The sequence below is a fragment of the Anser anser genome (genome assembly GCF_964211835.1).
Source record: "Anser anser genome assembly, chromosome: 18".
Lineage (NCBI taxonomy): Eukaryota > Metazoa > Chordata > Aves > Anseriformes > Anatidae > Anser > Anser anser.
In genome coordinates, this window is record NC_139739.1 from 4,770,798 (window position 1) to 4,787,739 (window position 16,942).

General features: G+C 38.8%; 2 long non-coding RNA genes across 12 annotated transcripts in view; one reads left to right on the plus strand and one right to left on the minus strand.

Annotated features, from left to right (window-relative positions):
* Window positions 1–16,942, minus strand: part of LOC310883694 — a 266,073-nt gene that overhangs the window by 164,038 nt on the left and 85,093 nt on the right. The window lies entirely within an intron of this gene.
* On the plus strand, window positions 536–4,470 carry LOC310883698. Its single transcript, XR_014573670.1, has 3 exons — window positions 536–660; window positions 1,068–1,102; window positions 4,352–4,470. It is a non-coding gene; the product is annotated as an uncharacterized lncRNA (long non-coding RNA).

A 16,942-nucleotide genomic window follows, 5' to 3' on the forward strand; every position in this document is an offset into this window, starting at 1 on the left:
ACTGAGACTTACATTAAACTGTTTTTTGAAGATATAAAGCTCTCTATAACTTCTAAACAGGGCTATTATTTACCTTGTTTTCTTTTTTTAAAATACCCTATTGTCAGAAAAATTTAGAGACAAATAGCTGCAGTTCCAAACAAATGAAAACTAGATATGAGTCACAATGCTAAAATATAAAGAAAATCTAGATAAGCTAATCTATGGAATTTGTATGTAACTGGATATACAACTTACTCTGAAAAGTTAATTGAACAGGTAAGCCACCTTCCATGGGAAGCTGATTAAGTAATAAATTCAAGCATCATCAATCTAAAATAATGAACTTAAAATTGTTTCTTTGCTTGTTTCTGCATTTCACTGTGTTGAATCATCAGTTTTTATTAAAATGTGACAATGCTAGTAAACTAGCAACCAGCTTTTAACACAGAGAGGTTTGAGAGACAAAAACCCATAAAGTTATTTTCCTGAATGCGATCTGACCATAAATATGAGTATATGTTATGATGATCTGACTTGACTTTATATGATATGTAGGTGGAGAAAGGGAGCAGAAATCATATCCAAGCAAGCTAAGAGAAAATTGAGACATCTGGATGTGGCAAGAAAGCAACTCAAAAGACAGGTGTAGGAACTCCCTGGATTTCGGAGAGAGGAGAGGTGAGCAAGAGAACATTTTTGATATTGCTTTGCATTTTTTATCATAAGTATAGATTCAGTTTTAATTAGAAAATCTGATTCAGAAATATGCTTATGCCATCAACAAATACCTCTTTCATTTTGCCACTGCTCAGAACTTTAACAGGTGGTTAACTAACTCATTATTTCATGCAGGCTTTTTACCTACCTTTGTTTCTGAAGGCAGAAAAAAATTCTTTATTGTTACATGTTTTTTTGGTAACACAGCAGCTGCTGTTTATGCTAATTCTTGCTTACTTGCAAATAGACCTATGTTTATTTTGTGCCATGCCAGCTGTCAACAAAGACATTTGAAGAATAATTTCCATATGCAGAAGAAAGGCTCTGCTCCCTCTTCCTATTGCTCATTTCTTTCCTCTGCATTTCAGGCCCAAAGGGTGTTCAACTGGAAATGGGTCTAATGGTAAGTTAAGAGATGAACTGAACCTGAAATGCCGAATGGTCCCACAGGTATCCATCAATTATTTTGAACATATGCATGGGGCACTCTGAACTCCTACTGTCTCTATTGTTATTCTGAACTTGTACTCACAAACACATTGCTCTCCAAACCACTGCTAAGGACACTGTAACATTTGCATCCTCAAGTGGGAATGTCCAACTGTTGCAGGGTAACTGACTTGCAAGCTTTGGTGTTTACCTGTATTTGAGATAAGTCACTCTACACAGCCTTATAATAAAAAATTTGTAAATGCAGCCTTGCTAAACAGAGCATGTCACTGTATTTGGATCAGGCTCAGAGAACTGAGAGGGCTGGCAGACTTGAGGCCTATACCTGATTTTATCACCAGCAAACTGTACCTATAAACAACATAGTTTATCCCTTACTTATACTTTCATAATAAATTAATCTTGGGGGAACGGAGACTGAATGTCTGAGTAGTGTATTCTTCCAGCATCTAAATATGAGGCCATTCACCAACTGAATATTTTCTCAACTAAATTTTCCCTAGGCTCATGCTATTTTCCAAAGCATCTGGAATTACTTGTATTTTCTTCTGAGGTCTGAAGTGAATAGTACCTTAATCCTTACGACAGTGCATTACTACATATTAGCCTTTAGTACTTTTACTGTTAGGATCATCAGAATCAAGCGGGAAAAAAACACTTTAGAATCAATCACTCAGGCACTCTTAGTCCTTATCGACCGAACTCCTTTATCCTGTACTGGTTCTACAGGCCTAGGCGAAAAGAGAAAAAAACTCCCAAAGAAACATATGCAGATCAAACAACTATCAAGCAAGACGAACAGATATTGATCAATTGCGTGTATATCACCTGGCAAGGCATGTAGAGCAGGTATTGCTGCCAGCTTCTACTGAATGTACACCTGCATGGGTGCCCATGCCCAGGTGTAGCCCACAGGGCCACGTGAGGTGAGGCCTGGGCCACTTCCAGAAGGTTCTGGGGCAGCGTGAGGGAAGGGCCACACGCTGCAGGGCAGCCAGGGCTGAGGTAAAACGTGTGAGGAACGGCCCTGCCAGCACCACGCTGAGAGGAGGAGGAGGACAGGGATGAGGTGCTGCAGGTGCCGGGGCAGAGGTGCACCTGCAGCCCATGGGGAGACCATGGCAGAGCAGGGCATGTGCCCTGAAGGAGCTGCTGCCCAGGGAAGGGCCCATGATGGCGCAGGGGAAAGGTGTGAGGAGAAAGGAGCAGCAGAGGAACTGCTATGGACTGACTGAGAAGGAGTTAGGAGTGCAGGAGTGAAGTTGAGTCAGGGAAAAAAGGAGGAGGTGGGGGGGAGTGTTTGTTTTTTGTTGCTTTTTTCGGTTTGTTTTTGTTGTTTTTTTCTTTGTTTCTTAGTATCCAACTCTTATTTTAAATGGCAATAAATTAATTTTCCCCAAGTTGAGCCTATTGTGCCAATGATGGTAATCTAACTGGTGATTTCCCGGTCTTTATGTTGAGATTTTTCATCTTATTTTCTCCCACATCCCGTTGAGCAGGAGGACTGAGAGAGCAGCTGGGTTGGCAACTGGCTGTCAGCAAAGGTCAACCCACCACAACACTCAAAATGCTGATGCATGTGTTTTGTTTGTGGCATGAACCTGCAATTATACATGGGAATTGTTTTCTTAATTTTCTGTAATAACTTTGCAAGCACACCCTTCCACAGCTTTCACCTCTGAGTAGCAGTTCTTCCCATGCTGTGGGTAAATATGTTCTCGTCTCATTCAGATACTCCACGTGATGAAGTATATGCCAGTTCCAAGTTGTAACTGTTGTGTTATTTTATACAACATCCACAGCCACAATATCTGGGTGCCTCCTACAGATTTACCAATGCATCCTCACAACACTGTATGGAACAGTGAGATTAAATAATTCACCTGAGGTTAGATGGAAAGTCTGTGGCAAACAAGGAACTCAGCTGAGACCATTTAGGTCTGAGTTGGTTATAATACTCATCAAACCATCTTAAATTGTTTTATTATGTTCCATAGCAGGACAGAAAACTTCTGGCAAATACAGCAATTCCATTGTTTTGGAACAGATTCATAGCAACTACTTGTAGCCAAATGACACGAGTATGTTGTCACCAGCACATCTCATTCAGGAATAGCTGCCTGAAGTCTGCATTCACTTATTGCCAAGTCTTTGCTGGCCATGGATGCCTACATTTATAAATCTAAGCAGGCAGAAGAACATGCCAGTACAAGTTGGTGATTTCTTCTTTTTCTGCTACAATTACTTCCCAGCCAGCAGACACGAAGAGCATCACTGAATCTATTCTCACTCAGTGCACTCCATATGTTCCCGAGGACTCAATCTAAGATGATGCCAACAGAAATACAGAGTTACACTACTGTGATTTATCTTATCCTATGTTGGCTATCTAAGAGTCAGTTACCAAGGTTCAGTTAGAAGAAATGTCCCCCTAAAAGGCAAACAATCCAGTTACAAGTAGTTACTTAACAACAGGGAATTTAACTCATCCTTCACTTTTCATCGCATTCACAAGAGATGTACAGCAAAGATTTTTCTGAGCTTCCATTTAAAAGTAAGCTATGTTTATACTAACATTTTGCTGCATATACAGACCTGTTCTTGAAGAAAGTGATGTATAAATGTTGTATAACATTGCTACAAAAATCAGAAGCCCAATATTTGGGTATATACAGTGTTAATCACTTGAAGGAACTGATCCCAGCTAGGTGTTCTCTTTAAAGTTATTAGCCAAAATATTTACATGAGGTATGTTTTAAGTCAGTGAAATGGAGGCTGCTAAACGTGAAAGAATCTGTGCATATTTCATCTATCTCCGCTGAAGTCAGGAGTATGCTGAGGAAAAACATGAGGAAACATCCTTCTAACCATGGCTTTATATGCTGGTTGGCTCTTGTAGTTGTTGAGAAGAAGGGAAAGAGGAAAAAGCTGATATGCAAAGGGGTTATGAAAAAGGGATATGTCACAGTAGAAGTAATCTTGGCACATGGAAATTTTTATGCAACCTGCCTTCTGGCTTTCAGCCAATAAAGGCTGATTGCCAAAGCTGAGCTCTGGTAGGAAGAAGTGTGGGTAAATCAGTACAAAGTGAACTACTGGAGTGGGAAGAAGGTAGAAGATGTGGTCCCAGCTGGACAGACTTCTGTTAAATCCCCATTTCAGAGCTCCTGTGTGCCTTGACCTGAACATTTTCATTATGCAGGAGACTCCACGGCCGGGTGCTTCTTCAGCTCCAGCAGCTAAGAGTCAGTTTCACTGCTTCCAGGCCAGCAGCTGGCAGATACCCTTTGAAGCCAACAGAAGTATGTCAAGAATTGCAAGCTACCGGCACACATATATCCAGGCTTCAGATTTGAACACTATTTTTGGGAAAGTGTTCTGAATTTCCATGTGGCTGGCAAGAGAGAGAAAAGTGGGTGGAGGAGGGAGAGCGAGTGCAGTAAAGCAGAAAGGCTCTGTGAATTGCCTCGCCCTGTCTCTGAGAGTGGCTGATATGTTGTCAAGGGGTAAATGGGAATACCAGCTTTCAGTTTAAATGTCTTCAAATGTTTTTCTTTAGTAACTTGTCATTTCTTGTTGAAAAGAGCTCCTGCAGCAATGATTTGTGATGGTAATTTTAACAGTGAAAAATACCATTGGAATTATGAGAAATAAAATCCTGCTGTGCTACCAGGTCACAGTATCTGTGTCAGTTTAGTGAAAAAGCTAGCAGAACTGGGCAAGAAACAGCTTCTGTCTGTCTGTGAGGCTGTCTGCAACGATGCAGCTCTCAACTGAGGACCAGCTGTGCTCAAAAGTGAGATCTAATGAGCGATGCACAAAGGCTGGTGTGTGAATGGGCACTGGATGGTGACACTACCAGGTGTTCTCATCACCTGCCATCTAACAGGACAAGTGTGTACGGCCAGCAAGGGCCAAGGCAGGGGAACCAGTCAGTGTTAGGAAAGTTATGCATGTATGTTTAACCTTTCCGGTTCAAGTGCTCGGCATTCTAACTTGCAATTAAAGCTAACAAAGCTGCTGCTGAAATTTGAGTTTGTGGTATCAAGCTCTCACTACCCAGCCATCACAGGTTTGCAGCTTGAAGGAGCCCAGATTTTGCTTACAGTTATTCAAACTAACATGTTTGCTTGCAATACCTGGTCCATATGTGCAGTTACAGTGATGGCCAAATTTGTCCTATCTTACTTGCATACTTTTGCATGTCCATTTGGACTGAGGAAAAGGAAGTGCATCATGACTGAGGGAGACCCTGAATGAATTGTCAACATTTTCTTGCAAAACAGTAAGTAGTTTCTGAGAAAATGATTCATGAATGATGCATTGTTTTCTGACTCTCTCTCTTTCCCTGAGAAACTCCCCAAACTAATTCTGTGAAAATGAATGCTCTGGCTTAAAAAATAGGGATGATGCAGTCCTGAAGTATGCTTTCATGTAACAGGTTTGAATCTATGGAAAGAGTTTCCATATGCTATTAACTACATGCACTATCAGTAAATCGAGTCATAAATAAATTACCATGAATATAAACAAACATCCGAAGTTATCCACAGCAATAATGTAATAATAATGAAATATGAAAGAAACACTGCATATTTACCAGAGTTATTCTTAACACAGTATTTAGTAGGGTGGAAACCAATGCATCAGAACAGAAAAGGTTAGATACTTTTGCTAGAAGTTTTCTATTTTTCAAAGTTTGGACTAATGGTAAGTAAGCTTCAAATTCCTTGGCACTAGTTGTTTACATAGATTCTGCATACACCAAATTTATACAGATTGGCACTGTAGGTGGGCAGAAAACTGTGGAGGCATCCACATAAATCCAGTATCCTAAGACAAATCTTGAAAGGGCTCACAGATACCGACAGTATTGGAAATATAGAAGTCTAACTGCACATTCCTGAATTATATAACTGACATTTCTTTCACCTACAGTCATAAAACTCAATGAAATTTAAAGATCTATAAGTTCTCCTGTAAGTGCTCCATCTACTTACCAGACATTTGGGGCCAGTATGGAAAAAATATTCCATCTATCTCATAGCAATTTCATAGTACTCTCCAGAAGAGTCCAGCCTTAGCCATTACTGAACAGAGACTGCTGGTATGACGACACACTGTGCTCTTTCTTACCATGGCACCCCTTAAAATATTTGAAGCTGAGTGAATCCAAAAATGGGTGGAAGCAAAATGAAAACAATTAAACCAAAAATTCTATTCTTCATTATAGAATGGTTAATGTCAAAGGGCAGGAGCTGATGGGAAACTGGCATATATGCACATAGATATTCCGAAAATTTAACCTCTGTCTGAAATCAGTAGAGTTCCATCAACTGGATTTAGATACCTAAACGCTTAAGTAAATCAGGGTCCTGTTACCTCCTCACAGCACACAGCCTGCCTTGCAATTCATTGCAATTCAGCTTGTGGCTGAGGGACTGGCTGACTTTTACAATGCGCCAAGCGATGCACGCATGTATCTGAAGACAGGACCTAGTCCTGAGAATATCTGTAGCTTCCAATTAGTGGTTATACAATATGACAAGAAAGAGAAAACACAGAAGAGCTGTGAACTCCTTTTTGTAGTTGTTGTCTAGAGATGGGATCAGAACAGAAGCTTCAGGCAGAACATCTGTAATGTGGACGGACAGATGTTTGCAGTTCTAGACTTCAGATTTTCCAGAAATTAAAATATGTTCATGGAATTTCATTCCCTCTCATGATAAAAAAGGGGTAATCCTCCCTTAAAGCATTTCACTCTTCTGTTTTACTGTAAATGGAGAGGTGGGTGAGATTTATTTGTTAAACATTGCCATAAATATTTAGCAGAGCAGGGCTCGGTTGAGAAGAGGACATCTAAACAGATTGCTAGTGAGCTAACCCTTGGAGATCTTCCAGATTTCTCTCTCTTCCTCCCAGTTTTTGTCTCTTTGCAGAGAAACTAAATAAACATTTGAAAGGAAGTACACGACTGTAACGATCCCCCCTCTTCCCTCCCCCAAATAATTCAAAAGAAAATTAATAGGATTCAAGATAGTGGTTTCTGATTATCAGCATGGCTGTTATTTTTTATTTTATTTTTTTACAGTAGCAACCAGCTGGTACAGTGCGTAATGCTAATCAGTTAGTGTCTTTCACATTTTTGAAACTCCTTGGAAACGCATCCCCATCAAACTGCTTTGAAGTTCAATTTTAATTTAGATGCAAGCTATCCCAAAAGTACTGATAGTCTAAAAAGTGCCTCTGGCAGTTTATAATTATAATGCAATAGAGCTGTCAGATTTGATTAAAATGTCATTTCAGTCACTCAAGTCCATGCAGCACTGTTTAGCTTCACATGATCATTTAAACATTCCTCCCCACCACTCAGTACTTCACCAACATTTGGGTATGTAATAGATATGGCTTTATTTACGTGTTGGCTTTCAATCATTCAGATCCTCCAGACCATCGGAATGATAAAGTTGTGCAGAAAAACATCCTCCAATTTCCTTATCGTGCAGATATTCCTGTTGCAGCATTTCATTTGCAAGAGATTCACAGCATAAGGCTTAAAACAATCTACTAGCATTATGGCTTAATAAAAGAGCAATATTGTATCACAAAGCAGGGTTTTGATGAATATCACTAAAGCTGAAAAGACCCATTCCAATCCAAATAAATAACATTTGGAGGATGAGAGTAATTCTTTTGAGAAGAATTTTTGTGCTTCCGAATCCATCATTCATCCACAATGCAAGTGAGGCATATTCAGCCAAGTTCAGTGGGGTTACCCTAGACAGACACCTGCACCAGGCTGTTTAATTAATATTTGAAGTTCTTACTACTTTCAGTACATACCACGAACAGTGAAAACAGAGGAGCTGAATTGCAGATAACACAGAAAGCTTAAACAACCACACTGACTTCAAATACTCAAAATAAAATGCTGAAGAATTTTTCCTGGCCCAAAGCTCCAACCCCACACCTTTTACACTCAGACTATGGGAAGGGCATTTGGGAGATGGCAAATTCAGGGAGTGTAATGATATTAGGAATATCCAAAGAAAAATCTCTCACCCAGGCAGAAAGGCAACACCAAATATAAGGGATACTAATAAGGGATACTAATTTCTGTCCAGCTGTGGGGCTAATTCTGTGAAGTTCCAGGTGCTGTTGCTCTTCTTTAGGCCTGTGGCCAGCAGGCTGCCTCCCCACTCTCCCTGTATATTCAAGATTTTCACCTGTTCTTGGAATCCTGTTTCTGAAACAGACACTGTGTTTGTAGCATTTAAAAGCAGGAGACCTCTAACATCCTGGGACATGTATTTCCTTCAGCTCCACTGTCTCAGTCATTTCAAGAGATGAGAATCTGGCAATGGTTGGGTCTTGGCAATGTTGGCTAAATGTCACCCTTCATGACCCTGTCTATTCTAGATGCTTTTCAGAAGCAAAGACAGAAAAATTCAGTTCTCAGGGTTCATCCTTCACACAGCCCAAGTGCTGTGAATCCCACAGACCACCTAAGTTCACCCTGCACAAGCTTTTCCTCCTTCCCACCCATAAAATAAGATCTCATTATAGGATAAAGCTCTTATTCCTAGCCAGATCTGAAGGTCACAGCAGCGACCCCGTTGATTCTAGTACCCAGAAAAAGTTAAACTTTTCATCTCTTTTACTGTGTGCCTCAAACACACCAATAGTCTTTTGGGTCTGTTCAGGGTCATGCTGAAAAATAAGCCTATTAATACAGCAGGGTTTCAAAATATTTGAAGAGCTAATTCAGCAGAGTTTATATCTCTTGTGTAGACTTCACTGGAGCCAGCATTCTTCACTCTGTATTCAGTCACTCTGAATATCAGTCAGGGCACTTTACTCAGCCATAAAAGAACTGCAAGCAGAGATGAATCTCATCCTTTTTCTTTCAGACATCTAGGAAGCCACCAGCCTCTCATTTTAAACCTAACTACTGAAGACAGCTTAATGAGGCTCAGGGAAGATCACCCTGAATGTTATCCAACAGCCCATTGTCACAAGAAAAGTTTTTTGCGTCAAAAACCGTATAACCCTTGAATAAATCTCTTTGATTTTGCTTACACTGGGGCTGTGCTCATTCTTGCTCCTTCAGCTGTCACAGTGGGAGGTGTGAATGTGTGTGGGATGCTTACGGTGAGAAAGACAAGGCTATCATATTAAAATCTTGGTTGTAATCATTAATTTAGGAAGAGCTATATAGCGGGTAGTGAAGAACGAAGGGTTTAGAGACAGATTCTTTCATTCATTTTTAAGTTTATCAGAGACAGCCAACACCACATAAAAAGCCCTGCACATGTGCATGGACACTCAGCTCTCATCTTGCTACTTGCTCGTGAAACATTCTCATGTTAGGGCTTCATTTTACTTGGGGGGAACATATGCATGCATACATATACATCTTTTCATGCTATGTCCAGTTTGAGAGTCTATTCTAAGAAGAAATTAAGAGGAAATAATAATAGCATAATTTCAGGACAGTGTATTTTCACACAGGCAGGGCATATATTAACATTCCTCTTTCCACAAGAACAGAGGCATACACTGGAATCTGAATTTTTTAAAAGCTAATGCTAATGTTGACCTTCAAATGGCCCAGAAATAATTTTGAAGGTTTTAGTATGATTGTTTAAATATACCTTCAGCATTTTCTGCCTGCCATTAATCAGACAATTATTGCTAATAACTTCTTACCTCTCATTTACCTGTAAACCAATCATCATAATTATGCAATGGGGGTGCTCTGACCACTGCTTAATATGTGGAGCACAAAAGTCTCATCACTGCTTTGAATCCTCTCATCTGACTGTTTCACTTACCTGCCATCCTTTCATGTATGGAAGCTATTTCAGGCAGGGGAGAATCATTCTTGTTGCATGTTTGCACAGCACTTATCACACTGGGATTCAAATGTAATGAGAATGAAATTTCTGTTCCTGTTATATTAACTGGTCTTGATATGAAAATCATGGCATTAAAGGAACATGCAACTGAAAAACAGTTTGCATCAGAAAAAAATGGTCTTTTTCTTTTTACTTAACAAATCATGAAATTTTCTCATTTCTCTTGTGGATTAAGAATGTACAAAGTCAAGAGAAAACATCTGTCCAAATGGTGAAGAAGGAGAGAAAGCCATATGCCTGAATGAACTGCTGCTTACGAATAAGTAAAGAAAATCCAGAGGACTGGCTTGGGATTTAGTTCTCTGGAGGGGAAATAAATAAATAAATAAATAAAAATCACTGCAATCTGTTCATGTATGAGAGAGGGACAGAGGAAAAGACAGGAGGGCATAGTGGTGGGAACATCTGCAGAAGTAATCCTTTCGAATAACAAGCAGCACATACTGGTTTAGGACAAACAGCTGTTCAGTGTGCAATAGAAACATCCACACAGGTGTAAGCAACTCTCCTTCCCCCAGTATGGCCATAGGAAAGGGGTGGGAAGGATACATGACAGACTGAAAACAGATGAGGGACAGGTACTCCATTAAATGGCACAACATCCATTTTCCATTTGTTCCTATGTGCTCAGTCCAAAGGTAGTGTTAATAGGGGAAGCTGTAGGCAAGCAAATTACCTGTCAGATGCTAGAGGCTCCTAATGAAGAAAGATTCAAAAAGCATGGGAAAATGCAGCCAGTAAAACAGCTCCAAATGCAAAATGGATGAGAATGTTTGGCAGAGGTGTGCAGCTCTTTTTTCAGTGTGGACACAGAAAGCTTGGAATATATACCTCTGGTCTGGTTAACACCCCCACCGAGTTAGTTACTCAGCTCCTAGTGTTACAGAATATGATATTCTCTGGGAAGTGGTGACTAGGACTACTTGCGATAGGTGTATGCTGGAACGCATGGAGGACTGGATGGGAAATATAGCTTCATTGCTGGGCTGCAGTTCTGGAGACTTTGTTTTAATTATGCAAATCACTTGGATTCCCACATCACTCTCTGAAAGCTGGGTGTTTGTGTGAGTTGTCTAGACTACCTCCACAAGATGATAAATCATCCCCTAGAAGTCCCCTTCTCTCTACTGTGTACAGAGGGAGTCTAGCTTATTTAGACCAGAAATCTATTTTTCATATCTCATATATCTAAAGTTATGTGAGATAAGCCTCACCATTTTTCTACTTTTTTTTTTTCTTCTGAGTATCTGTCAGCAAACTGGGAATAACATTTCCAGTCACACTGTTGCACTATGAAGATATCATCCATTACTGTTTCAGAGGTGACTGTAATAACAACAGCTCTGTGAGAATATAAACAGATAAAAAGAGCCAGAATTTGTTTTTTTTTTTTTCCTTTGTTTGTTTATTTTGATTTGTAGTTTAGGTATCAATGCTATTTTTATTTTTTATATCTAGCAGAAATTAAAGGTCCACTGTGAACTGCAGTTCTAAAAGGAGTTCTATAGAATATCAAAGGCAACACTACAAAGCAACTTTTTATTTGGATGGAGCAGTTTGGGCGTTTTTGAAAAACAAAGGGAGAGGATTTGGGTTTACATTCTAATAGTCTCAATTCTGTGAAGTCTGACAGGAGTAGCACTGAAACACTCTTATCAGTCATGGTCCATTTCTATATTGGGCAGATGAAAATGTTTGCAACTTCACAGACACTTCACATTAGAGCTGACTGGATGGAGCATTTCTAAATGTAAAAATTTTATATCTGAAAACAGATTTGACAGAATTGAAGTACTTCAAAAACAAATATCAATCTCCTGACATCTAAAAAAAAAAAAAAACAAAACTGAACGAATAGGGTCAAAACATTTGTTTTTCTTGAAGTATGAATTAAATGTTTTAGGTAGCTATGACTTTTAGATTACATGCTGAATGATACCTGTCAAAAAGATACAACTAGAATATGTCAGAAAGAGCAACATTAAATATTCCAGCAAAGTTAATTGTAAGAGGATCTCTGAGGCTTTCAAGAAATCTTGGCACTTCTTTGATTTGGAACTAACTAGATGATACTTCTTCAAAGGGCGCAAATCCCATTTCAGAGCCAGCCCTATGCAAGGTATCCATACGACCATACTCCCTGCTGTTATCTATTAGTTGTACAAGGGTCATTTCTTGAAGGAATATCAGAGTGAAGACATTACACATTTCAGGGGGTCATTTTCTTTGTTCTTCGGATAACTTGACATTCAGTTGCATTGTAAGGAGGAGCAAGACACAGTACAAGAAAGACATTTAAAGATGGTGATGATTTAAAGACATCTAAGCTTTTGAGTTACTCAGATTTCTAAGGAATTGTTATTTCCATACTGAAAATCACTATTGTATTATACAAGCAGTTCTTAATGCTACATTCCCACCTCAAATCCAACACATCTCAGGAGGTTTCAGCTACCAGGTGCTATTTTGATATAAAACGTACACAGGAGAGTTTTCAAAGAGTATATTATTTCTGCATGCATTTGCCACTGACAAAATGTATTAATTGCACATGGAAATCACTGCAAAGCTTTCAACCAAGTCACAGAGTTACATACAGGGCCTACCAAATACGATAATCCCTCATTGAATCAAACACATTGCCAAGGTCACCAAAAATAAGCAGTCTGTGAAATATATCAGAGAACAGTAAATCACACGTACAACTGTGTTGGTAGATGCATGCATTATACTACATGTACTTCATAGCAGTTGCCATTAAACATACCCAAAACCACCATATTGTTATAAATAAGATGTTTTCTGTTAGAAATTGACAATTTGGAAGAGGGAGGGGATGCTGTTATGGGACTCAAAGAATCAAGGCACAGTTCTTGGCTCAGTCTCAGAATTTCTGCAAATTACCTTTTTTCTCTACTTTGGTTCCACATTTGGAGCAGACTAATGCTGGATCAAAGTATTTACTTTCCCCATAGAACTATTCCACTTGGAGAGTTCTTTTCATCGAAATTCAGGAACTGAATGACATATGTCACCGAAAGGGCTCTTTCAGTAATGCAACTGTCACTACAGATTGTCAATGATTAACATCAAGTAAAGATTTTGAACATAAAAGTTCGGATAGAAAGTGATTGCCTATTAAAGAAAATATCAGATTGCTCAAACCTAGCATCAGTCACACATTCCAATGCAGTGTGCTGAAGTTAGACAGGCACTGATGGACACCAATAGCGTCATCTGGCTGCTCCCTACACCAATTTTGACTTAATATTCTCTCTTCTCTGCTGTTTGGTTATCTACTGCAACTTCCTTGCTCCCCTCTTGTTTCTTAAGGTAGCTATCACGTTTGTGACCTGAATCCACTAGCAAGACTGAAATTACACAGTGACACACATCACAGAGTGAAAAGGATATTTGCAGACATCTTATTGCATGCTCATCAGTACCTGCTGTTCCTTTTCCTCACCCTTTACCCATCTTGTCTCTTTGGATTTGTAAGGTCTTTGGGTCTGGGATTGATTTTTGTTCTCTAGGAGAAGAAGGGCCAAGGGGCAAAAAACCCCTGTTGTTTACAAGTCCTTGGTCATTTCCACAATAATGTGGTATTAGGAGTTATAGGTACCTGATTATCAAGTCCATACCATACTTGAAACAATACACAGATCTGTTATTTTTAAAACAATGCACAGCTTTCTCCTTGGTAATTCTGGCTGTTTCATTCTCAAGAGTTCCTTTGATTTATTAGCCCTCTGTGTTATTAAAATAATGAATTATGCGTTGGCACATTGCATTTAACATAGTATACACAGGGGCAAGTACATCTGCTAGCTATTAATCAAATATTCACTAATAAAGGTTGATTAAATGCATTTTACATATTTACAACAACAATGAAAAGCATAATAAAGCTCCACCAAAATTACATGATAATAAATTATTAAAATGCATTTATCTGAGCTCTGTTTAGTGCACGGGATACACAGAACTGCAGGATGGTTTTGTTCAGCACACAATAGCGTTTACTTACTGAAACAAACAAGACATTTTTTTCATCCATGACTTTCAGCTTCTGAAAAAAAAAAAGAAAGAAAGAAAAAAGCCCCCCAATGCTGCATACAGCTGTGCACATCTTAAGTCAAATTTTAAGCAAGTTTCCCTACATATAATTTTCCTGTCTGCCAATCTACAGATTTAAGGTTTCAAATCAACTGTGTTGTTGATGTGTAACATACAGGCTGACGTTTGCATGCCTCCAAGCCAAAGTTTTTTGTGACTTTGGGTAACTACCTTGAAGCTGTCCAGCCTTCAGTAAGTACTACAAGTGGAAGTTTGACAGGCAAGTACCAAAACATCTGAGGCCTTTAAAATGGATATTTAAGAATTCTTTCTGCTAGGAGTTGGTATTACAAAATCCTACTCCTATATTTAATATCTGGAGAGAAGGCTGGGGGCCTTTTTCTTTTTACCGAAGCTGAACAGATTTGCACAGAGCTAAGCGTAATTTTATTAGAGAGGCCCAGTTCCCAGCTATAACAACAGATTAATACTCGGGAGTCTACGTACCCCACTAAATCCTACTGAAGTCAGTAAGAAATCTGCATGCTTACAGGCGGCCGGATTGGTCTCCCTTGTTAATTATTGGCAGTTTCTTCAACTAGACTTAGGAGAAAATCACTTTTTTTTTTCCTAAATTGCCTTTTTATTGATTTTCAACAAAACAGTATCCCGGAAAGCAAACATGGACTATAAATGAGATATTAAACATGCAGTGCACATACTGTTGAATGGGGGATAAAAGTATAGTATGTTAATAAACCCAGGTAAAGGAATACAAACCAGAAAGACAATAAACAGATGTGGGAATTATAGCAGTTCAGAATCTGAGTTCAGGGAGAAGAAATTAGGGTTTGTAATAGAGAAAATTACAGTACAAGACAAAATATTACAGGGAAAATATTTGCATCTGGTGTAAATCAATATTGACTCTGTTAATTTACTCCAACTGAGAATCTGGCCCATACATGCTTATGTTAGTAGTTAGGAAAACAACCTATTTGTTCTCTATGGAAAATAATTCCAGATAAAAAAAATCTTTCTCCTGATCGCTTATATAACAGCTCATTTGTAAAGCATTCTACAGAGAGTAAATCACTTATCATTCTTTTCCATAAAACAAAGGCAGACAGAGAGAGAATCTCACATTTGATCTGCTGTGAGTGGCACTTCATGGTCAAGTAGGCAATTTATAAATAAGAGTGCAATTAAAATGACCTTTGAAGTTCTGCACTATAAAGAAGTACAAACTTGAGAAATTTAAATAATGAACAGTATATAAAATCTAAACTGAATGTCTCTTACAGCTATTTATCTTCCAGAGTCTTAACTCACTTCCAAGAACACAGGTGGTCAGAAGACATTTCATGTGTGCCAAGTAGTTACACTGAGTTTTGTTCCAGTGGTTAAGTCATCTTTGCCTGTATTTACCTGAGGGTATTGTGATGAGTTGGATGTGGAACAGCAGTCCATAGGAATGCAGGCTTCATTTGTTTGACTTTTCACAGAACAACTTGGTTAATTGCTTTGATGACAAAACAGGGTACCTATTTGAGATGAGATGTGGGGATGGTGTGAAATTGGGGGAGTTGCACCACTTTACTGGAGGAGATCAGTATTCAAAATGACTTGGATAGCTAGAGATCAATAGACAGGATGAAATTCAATAGACAAGTGCCAAGAACTGCATTTAGAAGGAGAAATCAAACGCACAAATACAAAACAGGGAACTACAAGCAAGGCAAAAGCACTGCAGAAGAGGAGCTGTTCTACCACAGACTGCATATGAATCAACAATATGTCACTGTTGCAAAAAAAAAGGCAAATCTAATTCTGGGGTGTATTAAATGGAATTTTATGCAAGATGCAGGAAGAAGAAACTTCTCTGGAAGTTTTTAAAACAGGTGAAACAAGCATCTTCTAGGAAAGCTGACAATAAATGTGATCCTATCTCAGCGTGGGAGGCAGACAGCAGATCTGCTGAGGTGCTTTACACCCTTAATTACCATGATCTTGTGCTCTCAGATGGAATTTAAAAGTATGAAGCCAGACAAAAGCAAACATATCAACAATATGTTGATTTGAATTCCTGTTTGCATAGATGAATACCTTCTCTGCTGCATAGCTATTAATTTCACCCAGACAGTGATTCAGGCATCGAGTGAAAAATATACACTACATTCTTTGCTGAGCTCCTCAAGTTCATGAAGCTTTCAAGAGAATCTGGATTCATATGAAGTGCTATAAACTATCTGTAGTTTTCTTTAGTTTTGATGACTACTAGGTTTTCCCGAGTTGTGCTTGCAGTTTATCTGAATTTAGATTTCAGAAGATAAAATTCTGTAGAAACTCAAACTAGAGTTTTACAAGAAGAGCCACTGCATTTTGTACTGTTATTTTGTGAAGTGAAAACTGTAAGAGCTCTCCGTTTTCCCTTTCAATCCATAAAAAATTGAATGGAATTAGAGCTCAGTCAAATGTCCAAGCAAAAGAGGCACTGTAATCACACTGAAGGATATTAATTGTGACTCCTGATTGAACTCTGTAGCTGCAATCAAACCAATGCCAGCTCCACCAAGAGTCAAAAGGAAGAAGCTGTGCTTACCTCAGCATGCAGAAGGTTACAAATATATGATACTTTGGGGGGGGGAGGGGGGGGGGAAGAAAAAAAAAGGTTAATTGACTTACTTTTCTCTTTATCAACTAATTTTCTCTTTTTAATAATTGTGCTGCATTTCTGCTCCCAATTTATCCACAAAATTGCAAAAAATAGATGTAATTGGTTTTGATAAAGACAGATGAAAAAAGTTATTTAATTTTTC